Raw genomic sequence first — 16,571 nt, forward strand, 5'->3', positions numbered from 1 at the left:
GACCAGGTTAGCTACTAAATGTCATGCTTCTTTCCAATACATTTGTGTCACTCCCCTACCTTATAATACTACCACTGACTGGGAAAAGACAAAAACTCATTTACAGGGTATATGGAAAGATACTGATATTTCCCATGACTTAGAACAGTTAAAGGTAAAAATTTCAGATATTAGTAAAAGCCATCTGGACACTTGGAACATTGATGAATTGGCCAGAGATTTGAAAAACAACTTAAGTGCACTGAACCTCCTGGATTGGGTTCAATATATAATCCTACTTGTTATTATTTTTGGCATTACTTTATTAGTAATCATTGTGTTTCCACTCATCTTTAGAGTGCTCCTGAGATCTGTAGCTACGACGAAGCGGGACATCCTGGAACTTCGGCTGAGAAATAAAGATAAAATATTAAAAATTAAAAAGGGTAAGATGCCAGGGCACTCTGGTGGAGTCAGCCTGTGAGGCAGAAATGCCAAAAAGCTGCTCATGAGAAATGAATTTCTAGGACTCTCCTCCTGGAAGTCTGACGAAAGTCAGCTCTCCAGTTTGGGTCAGTTTGACAGGCGAAAAGCCTGGAAGCTGTTCATGAGGATAAGAGTTACATGGAAATTCCCCTCCTGGAGTTTTGGCGTTTTCCCCTAACCCATAATAATCAAATTTCCACCGTGTTAGTCTAATGTATAGATTCACGTGCACTCTATTAAGCATTACCTTATAGTAAATGCCTTTTAAGATTGTATTCTAACATAGCTAAAGCCTTTCCCCAGTGTTCTTAGATTCCAGATAGCAGCAAGGAGTTTAACCTATTCAGTAACTAATTAAGCACTACCATAAAACAATAAAGCACTAGCCATTAATTCAGTTGTCTGCAGAAAGAGTCTGGAATTCTCACTGAGATAGAAATTCATATTACAGGCTATATTCCATGCCAAGAGCAAATTAATATACTATACTGATAAATGGGAATTCTTCAGACAAGATAATTTAACAAGGCCTAGAGAATTTTGGGGTCAGTGACACTACATTATTCTTGAGGCGTGTCAAGAGTTAACAACCCTGGTGCTATTAACACTAAGTGTAAAACTCTTGCCTGGCAGAAGGCGCTAATCTCTAGTGTAAACATTTATCTGGTCCGTACAAATTCCCTTTGACGTCACTCCCCTTGCATCTGTGCTAATCTCTAGTGTTAAACATTTATCTGGTTCCTTTAGAAGTCACTCCTTTTGCACCTGGAAAAATTCAATGTGCCTTATTCTGTTATGATTTGCAATTTACTCTGTATTATAAAAAGTCTGAGGCTCGACTGGAAAATTACATTCAGATCCAACACCACCCTTGAGTGTTCGTCTCTTTGTCACTCCATCCGACTCTTTGCCCATCTGCTTGAGAGAACCTGTTCTACGCAGACTCAGGGACCCAGAGGGTCTGCGGCAAGGGACCCGTATGGAAGACTTTGGGGAAGGATTGCAGACCCTGAAGGGGATAGGAACTCCACAGGAAGACCAAGAGAGTCAACTAACATGGACCCTTGGGAGCTCTCAGAGACTAAGCCACCAACTAAAAAGCATACAGGCTGGACAGAGGTCCCTAGCACATTTGTAGCAGAAGTGAAGCTCAATTTCCATATGGGTCTTCCAACAACTGGATAGGGGGTTGTCCCTCAAGCTGTGGCCTGACCGTGGAATCTGTTTCTCAACAGGGCTGCCTTGTCTGACCTCAGTGGAAGATGTACCTAACCTTGAAGAGACTTGATGTGCAAGGGTGAAGAATGCTCATCTTCTCAGAGGAGAAGGGAAGGGGGCATGAGGGAGGGTCTCTGTGAGTGGAGTTAAGGATGAACAGTGATAGGAATGCAAATTAATTAATTAATTGACAAAAAGAAAATTTACATTAGAATATCTTCAAATCATTTAAAGAATGTTTAAGTGTTCTTGAAAACAGGTTTGATTTTCATGGTCACAAAGTAGAGTGTTATTTGGCACCACTTTGAATAGTCCCAAGTAGTCACAGACAGATTTTAAAAAAGTACCTGAGAACCACTTTGGATGAAAACTTGACCTTCCTGTTGGGACCAGTGCATAGATTCATGGCTTTCTAGTGGATGGCATTCTCATAGGACCTGGTATTTTAGAGACTGGAGAGTATTTACATGAGACAACTCATTTAGTAGTCATTCAGAGACTACCACCTCTTGTGTACATTCCTCCATGACTATAACTATCTTCCGTTGTTTGGTACGTAGCTCCCTGACTCTGGAGTGGGGCTTAAAGTTTGATGTATATTTTAAAAAGCAAGGTGACATTTTATGAAATATTTTTATGAAATATCTTAAAGAGTAAACATTAAAACAGTTGTATTAAACAATGCCATTTCCCCCCTTGGATATGTTGATTACTTACTGAATAATTACTGTACAAAGTTGAAGCTGAGCCTGTTTGCCAGATCCTTAATGCAAGTTCTTCAGGATCTGCCAGTTCTGCAACTCAGGGCAAACTACACTGTCTACTTCATAGAATGTGCATTCAAAAAATGGAATGCCATAATAATTTTCCTCAGTTGGCTGCTTTCAGGTATCAAGAACTGAGAAAAGGGATTTGATCAGAGATAGACTCATAGATTTTTGGCTTTCTGACAAACTTGTAGTAGCATTTTAAGATGTCTACCATAGGTGGTAATGATGGCTGTACAAAAATGTGAATGTACCAAGTATCAATGAACAGTGTTTTGAAAAGAAATTAACAGAATGGATTTTGTTATTCCCATTTTATACTAATGATAGCAACAATTGTAAATAGGGCTATGAATGTGTGCTATGATCTCAGAATGCATGGGAGGAGGGAATTATCTGACAAAGGCCATACTGCAGATGAGACTGGAGCAAGACAAGATGGGCAGAGCTGAGGTCAAGCTATTAGACAATCTTTGTTCCTGTCCTGTCCCCTTCAGCATCTCAAACAGTATTGTAGGAGGAGAGTTGATCTTTAACCCCACCCCTGACAACTAATTAGTGATTTGCTTTTAAGGCCCATGACTAAAGTGAGACTCTAATGACAACATTGGACCATTAAGTTGTCTAACCTCTTCTTATATAAATGTACATCCAGGAAGCTTTTATAGTAAGTTTCCACATGAATTTTTCAAAAGCTCTCTAGTGTTAATTATTATTCCCCTTATTCCTTCTTTTACCCTCTCATTCTTGACCAGATCTAACCCTTCCTGTCTCATTATTCTCATCAAATCCTTAATGCAATTTATACTTTCTTAAAAGCTTTCCCAACAGTGGACACATAATAACTTCTTGATCTCTATAGGTTTCCCAAATGAAGTTTGAATATATGAAGATTCAAAGCTAACATCTGTAGACAGAGGAAACATGAAATATTGATACATACAAAGGCATAAAGAGTTAAAATAGGATTGGCCTATAATAGGGAGGAAATGCTCTTACTAGAAACCATAGTAAGTAAAAAGCTTAATTCTAGAAGGAGTTTTCTCTTTTGCAGATGTTGGTCAATGAGCTCACATTGATCTCTAAGCACTGCAGGCCTTTGTCATTACTCTTGGTTATAGCTTTAGTATAAGACCACATTCCTAAAGAGATCATATACTTGAGTCATAGAACATGAAGAAACCAAACTGGTACTCATCTAGATGCTTCATCCCTACTAGCTAGCCCTGAAAAAGATGTTATGTATGCTACTAGAGGAGAAAAGTACTCATCACCCAGCTGTGAACCCTGGGTGCTACACTAATGATTAGCATGGCAAGACATTCTCCTTGGGCAATAGAGCCAAGGACATAATGGGAGTGATCATCAACTTTCTGCTTAGATGAAGGCTTGCTCACATGCTCAGAAAACACAACTGGTTCCATTATTAAGGTCAAAATCCTGTGTCTGTGTCTTGAGAGTCATAGGTTCTAGAGGGAGTCTACTGCTATTTTTCTGCTAAATGGACATAGTTTATAATATCTCATACCGACTTATCTTCATATCCATAAATTTAATGCATCTCTTGCCCCTCGTCAAGAGAAGCTTCTTTTTGAAGTAGATGCTAATTATCATGGACCCCCATAATTGATCAATGTGTAGAGAAGAAGTAACCAGAGAATGATCAGCCATAAATGGGATATTATACTTTTCCAAAACCTCAGGGATAATTGAATAAAAGACGGATGGAAAATTATAAGAGCCAGAGGTGCTGAATGACTATAAGTTATTTTTCTTCTAGACACAACAGGACAGTTGCAAATATGAACTTATAGCAGTTGTGACAACATGCACAAGACTTGTAAAGGCTAAAGCCGGTCAAATGTTCACATATGATGGGAGGAGATAGGCACAAAATCCCTCCAAATTAGGAGCTATGGACAATTGATGGCTGCTAGGAGTAGATTCAGTTTTATTTAAGAGACATCCTGGACCATATTATAGATGGTGCCCCCCCCCCCGCTCTCTCTCTTTCTCATATATATATATATCCTGTATTAAGATAGTACAAATTGGACTTGTTAAGTTTTGTGTTGTTTCTTTTATTTTTTTTAAAGAAGATTTCCACAAAGATAGGTGAGTAGAGAAGGGAGAAGTCTCTGGGAAGAGTTGGAGGTGTAGGTGAATATGAACATGAATATGAAGTTCTCAAATACCTGATTTTAAAAAAGAAAAAGAAAAACTTTCAGCCATAAAGACATAGAAAATATAAGACCACAAAATTTAAAATATGTGCCTTTAATATACTTCTTAGGAGACAATAATTTCTCATTGACCCCCTCATTAAGAAAATTTTATTTTCTTAGTCTCATATCCATCATGAAGAACTTGGCAAACGTAATAATGGGTATTTGAGTATTTTAGAAATACATACCTGTGTCCAGATAATGTATGCTTAATGACTTATCCTATACTTTATTTAAAAGCTATGTGTTAGAGGGATGAGGCCAACCATACCCCTTGTAGTTACAGATTAATCATGGAATTAAAATAAAGGAAAATTATACACCCATATTTTAGCTATTCTTCTTTTAGGGGAAATGTAACATGAAGTACCTATGTGGGATTCAAGGGTAGGAAACTAGAATGAATTCATTATATAATATCAAAATGCAGGTGTTTTCTAAGGAGAACATATATCCAGGATGTTGTTATCAATACAATAATCCTCTTCCCTCTTCTACTCTCTTCTTTTCCCTCCCCTCCCCTCTCTTCTTTTCCCTCCCCTCCCCTTTTCCTTCCTTCCTTCCTTCCTTCTTTCTTTCTTTCTTTCTTTCTTTCTTTCTTTCTTTCTTTCTTTCTTTCTTTCTTTCTCTCTCTCTCTCTCTCTCACCTGAAGTATATGATGAACAGGTCATAGAACATGCTTGCTGAATACTTCTCCAACTCTATAGAAAGTGAAACTGCTTGATTTCTGGATGAGGAAAACAGTTATTCTTGTACCTGGTCTCCATTTCTAGTTGCTCAGGATCTTGCTCTATGTTCTCGTTGAAACTATTCTGAATTGAGTCCTAATCCACATAATACCTATCTTTTCAACATCTGTTGAGCCTTTCTTCTTTGTGGATCCAATTGATGGTTTCCAAGTTCATTGAATGTGAGCTCAGCCTTCATAGTTGACTCTAGTGTCTTACTTGGACTTTGCTACTTCAGAAAATCCTTTTGAAAATTTTCTCTGATAACCCCAATGTGAACCTGTTTGCTTATTCCTTCTCCTTTGAGCTTCATGAATTTCCATCATTTCTCAAATGTGCACCCACAGTTGAATGGTGGCTTTATGAATCTAGCACATTCATTTAACTTATGTAGGGTCTCAACATTACAGGACCTTTCTGGTTTAAGTCAATTCTTCACATTGGCTTTAATCCATTCATCTCATTTTTTCACTACTCAAGACTCAGGACCAACAAAAGGCATGCTCTGAGGAAAGTACATTGAAATTCTGATCATTTCCACACTTTCGTAGTGATACTACAGTATTGAAATATGAACATCATGTGTTACCAAGAAGGATTAATATAGTAGACATCCAAACCCCCCTTAGAGGTATCCGCTAAGTGCTCCAAGTGAAAGCTTCTACTTCATGGCTTTTCTCTGAGTTTCTTTCCTCCTTATACCAAAGATCACAACTATTGAAATAGTCTAGAATTTTCCTCTGAGTTTCAGGTGAATGCTTTCAGATCCCCATGTGGATTCTTCCTATTTTCAACAGTCAGCATTCCCAACACTTAGCTCTTGGTCATCCCACTTGCTCCATCTGCTCCGTTTCCTTTTTCCTGTTCCAGATATCAATTCTCTGATACACACACATCAAATTCTGAAGCCAGATCTGAGAATGCACTTTCCATTCTTTGTCACTGTGCACATAATAATCAGCAACTTTGGTCCATCTTGTCCCCAAATGCCCTCCATATCTGCATATTTTTTAGACCCTCCACTGTATTAGCTTCTTGTCACTATAACGTAGAAACACAAACTTGTCAGCTTAGGTTCTATAGCCTGCTCACCAGTTCTGGATGTCAAAAGTCTTAAATGAGTCTCACTGGGCGAACATCATTTTGGCAGTGCCATGTTTCTTTATAGACCCTTCTAAGGATAAATTCATTTCCATTGCTTTTCAAGTGCTTAGAAGTGACTTGATTCCCTTGGCTTTTAGGTCCTCATTCCACATTCAAAGCCAGAGGGCTCACACATCTCACCCTCTGTTCTTGCAGCTTTCACATTGTCCTCTTCTGCTTATCTCTTCTATTCTTGGTAGCCCTTGTGATTCTATTTGGTTTATTAGGGTAATCTGCTTCACTATTATCTGACTTCAGCAAGTTACTGGCAGCAACAAGAACTGTAATGCCCCATTTGCATGGGAACTCCTCTATGTGGTTTGTTGGCAATGGTAGCAGCCTTAACTCATACTTGCACTGTAACCTACTGCATTCACAGGTTTAGTTTACCACTCTACTCAGGATTCTCACCACACTACACCTTACCATTTTTCCTTAGGTTACTATAACCCATCTAGCTAAGCTTCATTTTGACTAATGTATATGTATATGTATATGTATATGTATATGTATATGTATATGTATATGTATATGTATATGTATATGTATATGTATATGTATATATCCTTCCAAGTAGTGACTCCATTCTGAAGAGAGACCAATCTTTCTAAAATATAAATCTGTGTCTGTTTCTGTTAACTGTTTCTGTTGCTTCCCACTGGCCTTATGAACATGCCAAACTCACAAGTTTCCTGTATGTTCTCTTCTCAGCCCATTTCTGCCAGCAGGATTCCCTTCTTTCTTTCAGAAGCCTCAGCCTCCCACCCTCACCTTGATTACCTCAAACCCTCCCATTCCTCCAGTTTCTATATCCTCTGCACCCTCACTCAGTCCCTACCATCTCACCATCATTCCCCAACGAGTCCCTCTTCTGTTTTCAGATCAAGTACTATTTCCTCAGGAATTCTCCTTTAAACCCAGAACACTGCTCATTTTCCTCTAGAGCAGCTCCTATAGTGATTGTGTTACAGAAACATTATTTTAAATAAAAAGGTAGCACAAGTTGTTTATAGATAGGATAACCAATACACAAACATGTGGGACAAATATTCAAAGTTCTATCACCACACTGCTCCCTCAGAGCTCCAAGCCTCAGACCTTTTCTGTTTATTTTTTGCTGTCCCCGAAGACAAACTGGGTTTTCCTATGTAAATTTGACCATACTATGTACACTGTGTAGGGTTTGCTTTGTGTGTGTATGTTGATTAACTAGTCAGGCTGTTAAGTAAATAAATACAAAAATCAAGCAAATATTGGCTATCTTCTAATGCCAATATACATGACAGTAGTTCTTGTTTTTGTTAAAGTCTCTATGGCATTTTATAAAATCGAAGGTATTATAAATCATCTATTGATTCTTTTATTAATATTTAAGGCTTATATTGATTTCAAACCCAACATTCCAGTGGGACTCTGGATACACAGACCATTCTACAGAAATGCAAACATTTCCTCTGCAGTGACTGACAGCTCTGGAAACAGTGAGACAAGAAATGCATATAGTAGTTTGCTGGCATCACTATCATAAAGCATGCAGGCTAGGCTCTTTACACTAAGGGAGTCTTCTCTTCATAAGTGTGGGAGAGCTGGACATCCAAGATCACACTGTTGGTAGAGTTGATTTCTCCCAAGGCCTCTTTTCCTTCTGAGTTGTCACCACAGACTTCCCTGTGCACATGTTACTCTCCTGGTTTCCTTTCTTATAGGGACATCAGCCATCTTGGATTAAGTCTAATACTAACAACTTCATTTAAAGTTGAGTGACCTTTATAGACCTTGTCTCTAAAATAGAGTCTCATTTTGTGCTTTCTGCAGATAGGAATTCTTTAAATGTGAATGATGGGAAGATAAAAAATCAGCCCATGACAACACATGGCTCATTGTTTTTCTAATCCTAACAGATAGATTTTCAGGAAGCTTAGATAATTTTTCTTTCTGACAGAAAGTAAAAGGAATGGTCCCTGACAAGCCATTAGTCTGTTTAGTTTTCTGTACCTCCTTGTCTGGGCCTGGTACAAGGCAGATGATCAATAAATATTTGTTGATTATTCACTATGGCAAAATATTTGATATTTTGATAAGGACAGCCTATTCTTTAACTAGTTTGGGTCTTAAATTTTTTTGCCTGTTAATTTGATTGTCAAATCATAATACATGTTTGTGAAATAGAATGTGATATGTTGAAATATACATATACTTGTATATATAATTTGACAGGGATAAATTCAGATGGTTATCATATTTCTTTTCTTCTCTCTCATTTTTTAATGGATAGACATTTGAAATTTGATTTTAGATATTTTGAAATACATATTAAGTTTAAAAAATTATTTTCTCTTGTTTTTGCTTGTTTTCATTGGGAAAGGATCTTAACTATTTAGCCTGGGATGGCCTTCAACTTTTGATACCTTTCAACTGTCTACTGAAGGCAAATTAGACATGTGTAAGAGTTAGTACAAAGTTAGTGCCAATTTGAGATTTATGGTACCTTATTATTGATTATAGTCACCTTGGTGTACATCTTGTTCTTCCCAAACTTATTTTAAGGACAGCTTTGTATCCTTTGATAGTCTTAAGGCAAAAATCAGGGGTTGGGGGTGGTGGTAGTGAAACCAGCAGAAGTGGGAAGCACTGGAATTCCTGGTTCTCAGGAACTTGCTTGAGCATAAAGCTTTCTAGGGACAGAGAAGACAGAACATAGGTTCTCTAAACTTTTCCTTATATACTTTCGATTCCTTTATACATATTTATTGGTAACTTACAATGTACTAAGTATTACAAACAAATCAGTGGTGAGTAAGACTTTGAAGAGTAAAGGGGACAAGATTCAGTGACTCAAATGACAGTCATGTATATGGTTTATAATATGATGAGTTCACAGTTTTTGTGGGCTCTTTTGGTCTTGTTGGTGCTCACACATGCATGCTATAGATAGGTGTTGAGTGACCTGTAAACTGCCAGGTCTAGGGAGATCCCATGGATTCTCATTCATAAGGTGCTGTAAGCTGTGTATCATGAGCTTGTTCTCACAGTGTGGCATAGGGATCATGAGTGTCTTAGTCAGGGTTTTTATTCCTGCACAAACATCATGACCAAGAAGCAAGTTGGGGAGGAAAGGGTTTATTCAGCTTACAATTCCATACTGCTGTTTATCACCAAGGAAGTCAGGAGTGGAACTCAAACAGATCAGGAAGTCAGGATGCAGAAGCCATGGAGGGATGTTCCTTGCTGGCTTGCTTCTCTTGGCTTGCTCAGCCTGCTCTCTTATAAAACCAAGACTACCAGCCCAGAGATGGTCCCACCCACAAGGGGCCTTTCCCCCTTGATCACTAATAGAGAAAATGCCTTACAGTTGGATCTCATGGAGGCATTTCCTCAACTGAAGCTCCTTTCTCTGTGATAACTCCAGCTGTGTCAAGTTGACACAAAACCAGCCAGTACAATGAGGGAGCAGAAGTAAGGCCCTTTACTTTATACAATATAGGCAGCCCTGTGGGAGGGATTCTGTAACCCACCTGACTAAATTAAGATGTCCATCTCTCCTTCAAAAGAAAAAGGAGAGACATAGTCCAGAAAATGGAAAATATTCTCTAAACCTATTTAAGAAGTTGTTGCAACAGAAACATATGGGACACAGAGTAGAATTGATAACTCTCCAATTTCCTAGGTGGCTGAACAAAGTAGTGTGTGTGTGTGTGTGTGTGTGTGTGTGTGTGTGTGTGTCTGTGCATGTGTGGTCAGGTGTGTGCTGTGAGGAAGTGTGTTTTGAGGGGGTGTGTTTTGAGTATGCAAACATAAGGAAGTAGCAATCAAATTTATAACTTCTACATGTTCCACTTAGAAACTTTGTCACAATTAGAGACTGCTTATCTTTTTTTGGTTTCTCTGAAGGTAATTGATATATAAGAATTCTACATTGAGCCAAATAACCTTATATAACCTTCTTTTTGGCTTTTAAAGATTGATCAAAAGGGTCACAGAAACACTGGCCTAATTTTTCTTTTTTTTCCCAAATGCAGGTCATGTACCTGTTATACCTCCTGGTGAGAACAAGGCCCCACAGAGACAGACATAGGCACAATGTCAACAGTACTGCAATGTTTCCCAAAATAAGTTAGCACTGTTACCAATTGCTGGGAGACTTCACAGCATTGAGTACTTGTTTGATGTTATAGCAAGTTTGGCATGCTGCCCACTCCCCAAACCTCTGATTATATATATTTAAAAAGTAGGTCATTTGGGTCTTTTTGAAGATTCATCAAAATAAGAATGGATATGAGTATGAATATATTGAAAGGAGCATCTTTAGTTAAATACTACAAAGTTGGAATACAAGTTCAGACAAGAACGCCAATCTTTCTAAAAAATTTAAATGATTGGACTGTTTCACTATGTATTCATTTTTCTAGACAAACAGGAATTACAGTTCTACTGGTCTGTCACCTGCAAAATGAAATTTCCATGCATTGAGAAGCACGCCATAGTGTGGAATGCTCATCTGGTATCCCCTTTTCCCATCTGCATCTCCACCATGGTCAGGTGTTCTAAAAGGGAGGGATAGATAAGGATTTATCTGTCTGTGTGGTCCAAGTTTGACTAACTTCCTTCCATATTCACAGTTCAGTTTTGCTGTAAAACTTACATTTACATCTTCAGATTTTTCACTTAAAGCATGCCTTGTGAAGCTCTCAGCACTCTAGAAGAACATGAAATAATGCTGTAACAGGAGTATAAAGCTAACCAGGGCTTTAAAGACGTTCAGTCATATGACAAAACAGAGCAGTTGCACTGGAATTATACACCAGCCTGGCTGTGTGCAACTGAGATGTGATTTGCATTCCAAGTTAAATTCTGTAACAGTTTATTCTAACCTCTCTTCATTATTTTTTCTTTCTTCAGTCTTCAACCATTTTTTTTCTCCCAAACATTAAGTACTAAACACTAAGTACTCTCCAAGGTACTAAAAACAAAATAGGGAAGCTGATATCTTTGTAGAATGAATCTTATTCCAGTAGTGGGGCAGGAATCAAATAAATTAGTTGCCACATGCTCAATGCATTAGAAGGTAACAAAGACAGAAAGATATAAAATAAAAGCAGGAGGGGGAGAGGGCAGTGCTTGCTAGTACAGAGCAATGGAATAGAAAACTTAAATTGTACATTGAGAAGAGATGGTGTTTCTAAGATGTTAATTTAGGGAAACATTTCAAGGTGGTAAGAAATCAAGCCATGAAAACATCTGGACAAGCTGGGCATGGTGGTGCACGCCTTTAATCCCAGAGGCAGAGGCAGACGGATTTCTGAGTTTGAGGCCAGCCTGGTCTACAAAGTGAGTTCCAGGACAGCCGGGACTACACAGAGAAACCCTGTCTCGAAAAACAAAAACAAAAACAAAAAAACAAAAAAACAAAAAAACAAAAAAACAAAAAAACAAAAAAACAAAAAAACAAAAAAACAAAACAAAACAAAACAAAACAAAACAAAACAAAATCTGGACAAAGAAATCCATGTGAAACATTAATAGCTATGACTGACACAAAGTCTGCCGGTACCAGGTGGGTTTGCGAGATAGTAAGGGACATGGGGAGCTCACTGGCAAGAGGACAGAAAAAGATGAGGACAGAGATAGAACAGGAAATTGGTTCACTTGAACGAGTATCTTTAGTCTTGAATCCCATAGCAGCAAGATTGGGAAGCTTGAAATGGTAGCTCCTACTGCCCACAGTTTCTGATATACACTGGGAGTCTTCGACTCTAACCCTTGAGAATAAGGGTATACTCCTGCATGCTTGCTGTGAGCAAGGAGTCAGAAAATTCTTACAGAGCAATTCAGGAATCCCAGTGAGAGGAGCCAGCTGCCTTTGAGGCTGATTCTCTTCCAGGGTTTCTCATTGTCCTCAGCCTGGTAGAACCTAAGAAATCTCCAAGAAGACTATGCTAAAGATCATGCCCAGCAGATGTCTGAAACTGTGCATGGTATAAGGCCGTTTAATGTCAAGTGGACAGCATATACAGAGCATTAGGCAAAGGGATGATTTGAAACCAGGTGGGATGGAGCAGACATGTGCTTAAGATTTCATCATCATGCTACTCAGAATGGCATGTAACTCAAAACTCATGAACAACTTATTTCTGGAAATTTCCTCTAAATACTTTATGCCTGTGACTTAATCAGGTAAATAGAATTTCAGGCAGAAGGGGGACTACTATGATTTGGAGAACTCAGAAAGATATTGTCAGTGGTAGAAGCCATTCATTGGAAAAGGAGAGATACTGAATTTCTAACTACGATTATCTTTTGGCCTTCTTCTAGACAACATGCCAACAGTCACGATGCTCAATGGGAATTATGGATGTGGTTGTATAGAATTATGACACCATCAAGAAGGTACCTGGGTCTCCAATTTCACAAGCTACACATATGTCACATGCAGCCCTTTCTTTAAAATGGAACACATCCAGGTGGCTAGTTATTTCTAGCTCCCAGTGCACTCAGGGATTACCACTAAACTGTTTTATCAAAAAGTTACATGATTCACTAGTGTATAGGAACTTTGCATTGATCTGATGTAGGAGAAGAAGTCGGAGGACGAGATAAAGAAGCCCAGGTCTCTGAATTGTTGTGTGGAGGAGACTTTACGGTTAAGTGGTAGCATATGCACTGAACCCTGCACAAGCAAAGGTTTATACGTCTACGGAGTTGAGCCCATGGAGCTTGGAAGTAATGAGACTGGAGGGAAAGTGTGTGAGGCTAATTCACATGCTAGGTTTCACCACTGATAGCATGCTGCTTGACATGCTTGAAAGGACAGAGGAAAAAGCCAAGTATTAGAGTGAAATCACTTGCCTAAGATCACTGAGCTGGATGGTGACAAATGTAGGACTCATACATAACTCTATTGACATTGAACATGTTCTCTACATTGTTTAGTAGGCCTAGGAATAAAAATCCAAGTATTAAGTTGTAGTAATAGTGATTATTAGGCCTTGTGCCAGTTTTTAGATGTCACACCCCAAAAGAAGACTCAATGAAGTTAATAATAAAATTATTATATGGTTTAGAAGGCAGACTCTACTGTGATATTTTACAGCAAATAATTTCCTTTAAATTAACATGTGGCTAAAGATAAAAACCACATAAAGATAAAGAATGGCGGATTCTGCACTGGTTGGGGCAACAGTTTTTTATTTCCCACGAGGTTGATTTTATTCTGGAAGCATTATGTTCCTCTGAAGCTCTCCCGCTGCTGCTGGCAGCTTCTTGGCCCTGATAAGATAACCCCAAGGAAAGGAATATTGCCAGAATTATAATTCCTAATTTCTGAATCTTAAAGCTGCATCTGTAATGCATTGAATATGAAGTTTTATGTAACTGGCATTTTCATTTTCTTGTCTTTGTTATGCGTAATAAGATCCCCTTTGAGGTTCAAATCTTTTGAAAAAGTCCCAAATGCATTTTTCTTTCTGCCTTATTACTACTGTTTAAGTTTGGTAATTTTTCTGGAGAATGGTGAGGTTTGGGCATCTGTTAGGTGGAAAGGGTCTAATATTCCTACTTTCTACAACATCAGAGTTACAGAATATGAAACCCCAGCAAGATTTTGCTTCCTTAGAAAATGTTAGATGGGTTATACTTTGGGGCCCATAGTCATCAGCCTGACCTTAGTACTCATGTAAAGGTCATGTGAGGAGAAAGCTCACATGACCACTGAGTCAACTCAAAACGATATTCCTTTAGTAGAAGACATGAGCTTTCTGAATAAAAAGAACATTTAAACTATCGCTAAGGGCTCCCACTCTCATGTGTAGTGGCTTTTACTCTCCAGTTGTTTAAGGATCCCAATCCATGACTTGGCACTGGACAATCATTTGGTGTGCTCTTCTTTGGGGATGGCTGCTTGTCTTACTCCCAGCTTTATTCAGTTGCCTGTAGTTCTTTGTGTAGAGTTGAGGTCTAGAGGACTTTCTTCCTACACAGGTTGGCATGTTCTTTGGTGTCTTCCTTGTTCAGCTCCTGTTTGGGTGGTCATGTTAGTGAGAATTTACACTTGTAGCTCCTGATGCTACTAGGAGACACAAATTCACAGCAAAGTTCCTAATCCTCTGGCTGATACATGCTTTTCCTTCCACAGTGTTCTCTCAGTTTTTTGTGTTGAACTGTGCTGTAGATGTGTCTATTGTGGCTGGGCTCAGCCATGAAGACATACATAGAAGTAACACTCAACAGGTTATATTTGAGAATATATATATATATATATATATATATATATATATATATATATATACAAATATATACTCTATATCTATATATATGATTAAAAATGTAAAGGAAAGTAGGAGGTTCAAGAAGGTTTGGAGAGTGTAAAGTAAAGGGAGATATGTTGTAATTAAAATGCAATGTCAAAAAGTAAATAAACAAACCAAACAAAGAATTCCAAACTTCTCATCATCCCATAAGTAGTAGATGTGCCCTTAAATTGCAATGTAGTATCATAATGGAAGCCTCACAGCAGCCAGCAAAAAATAAATAGGAATGATTAACAAATGTCACAAGCATAGCATAGACTATACCCAGCTAAAATGAGTTCATTCTTTACCTTATGTAGGGACATGCATGCTGTGGCAAGTTCATGTCTTCACATATACACATGCAATAAATAAGTAAATGTTAAAATAATATGGATTATATATGCATCTAAGCCTACAAAGCTTTGAACAAAAGCAAAAGTCTCAATATTTTTAAATCTGTCCAGATGTCTCAATGACCATATAACCTCTTCTCCATATGAGTAAAGTGATTATAAAGTTTCAGAGCCCAGGGATGTCCCATAGTGATGTAGACCCAAACAATTCTATCTACTCAGAAATTCTTTACTTCTCGCTGTTCTGTGATTTAGGATATTGAGACGTAACAAGTCCATCTTGACAGGAAGTATAGAATTGCAATAATATACTGTCTCTACTTCATAGTCTTTGCAGGGACAAATATTCTGGTTAGATAATGGAACATTCCTAGATACCTTAATCTGATAGAAGAGCCTTTCTTATTTTACAAAGGAACCAAGAGGTTTGCTGCTGCCATTTAAATTATCCCACAAATATCATTTTGTTGTTATTATTGTATACTAAAAGAAATAGTCATATATTGTTGATAGTTATAAAATAGCTACATGCTCTGTTACATATCTTTCTAAATATAGGGCTAGAGGGTATTTAAACAGTAGAAAGATATGCACTGAGATAGAGATCTGATCCCTAAATGTCAAATCATTTTATTAGAGAAGAGTCTTTAATAAGTGGGATGAGAGGCTCATGTTGGCAGTGTATCTTGTTGCATGTAGAAGAATGATGGAGCAATGGTATTGGTAGCCACTACCATGCAGAAGTTACTAAAATTGGACTAATTTGATTAAGCAGCAATGTAACAAATAACCAACTCTACCATTCTATATCTTTCTTTAAATCCTTTCTTTGTCCCATAAATGTTTGCCCAGAAAGTTATTCCCTTGCAGCTAGCCTTGACTGTGCAAATGACACATATGGAAATTATATATTCAGCTTCTGGGCATCTTCTAAAAATGGTAGTGTTGCTTTCTCTGGTCTTGGTCCTAAGGTTTCTTTCCCACATCATGTAGAAGAATGGGACTTGATTCATTCCTATCTCCTTGTACTAAGATCAAATCTAAGTTGATCAAGGAACTCCACATAAAACCAGAGACAATGAAACTTATAGAGGAGAAAGTGGGGAAAAGCCTTGAAGATACGGACACAGGGGAAACATTCCTGAATAGAAGAGTAATGGCTTGTGCTGTAAGACTGAGAATCGACAAATGGGACCTCATAAAATTGCAAAGCTTCTGTAAGGCAAAAGACCCTGTCAATAAGACAAAAAAAGCCACCAACAGATTGGGAAAGGATCTTTACCTATCCTAAACCAGATAGGGGACTAATATCCAATATATATAAAGAATTCAAGAAGGTGGACTCCAGAAAATCAAATAACCCCATTAAAAAATGGGGCTCAG

At 38.0% G+C, this 16,571-nt stretch overlaps 1 protein-coding gene across 8 annotated transcripts in view; it reads right to left on the reverse strand.

The window, feature by feature from the left end:
- The window catches only part of Pak7 (p21 (RAC1) activated kinase 7), a 306,881-nt gene that overhangs the window by 102,143 nt on the left and 188,167 nt on the right, over positions 1-16,571 (reverse strand). The gene's annotated exons all lie outside the window — the stretch shown is intronic.

This window comes from Mus musculus, chromosome 2 (genome assembly GCF_000001635.26).
Source record: "Mus musculus strain C57BL/6J chromosome 2, GRCm38.p6 C57BL/6J".
NCBI lineage: Eukaryota > Metazoa > Chordata > Mammalia > Rodentia > Muridae > Mus > Mus musculus.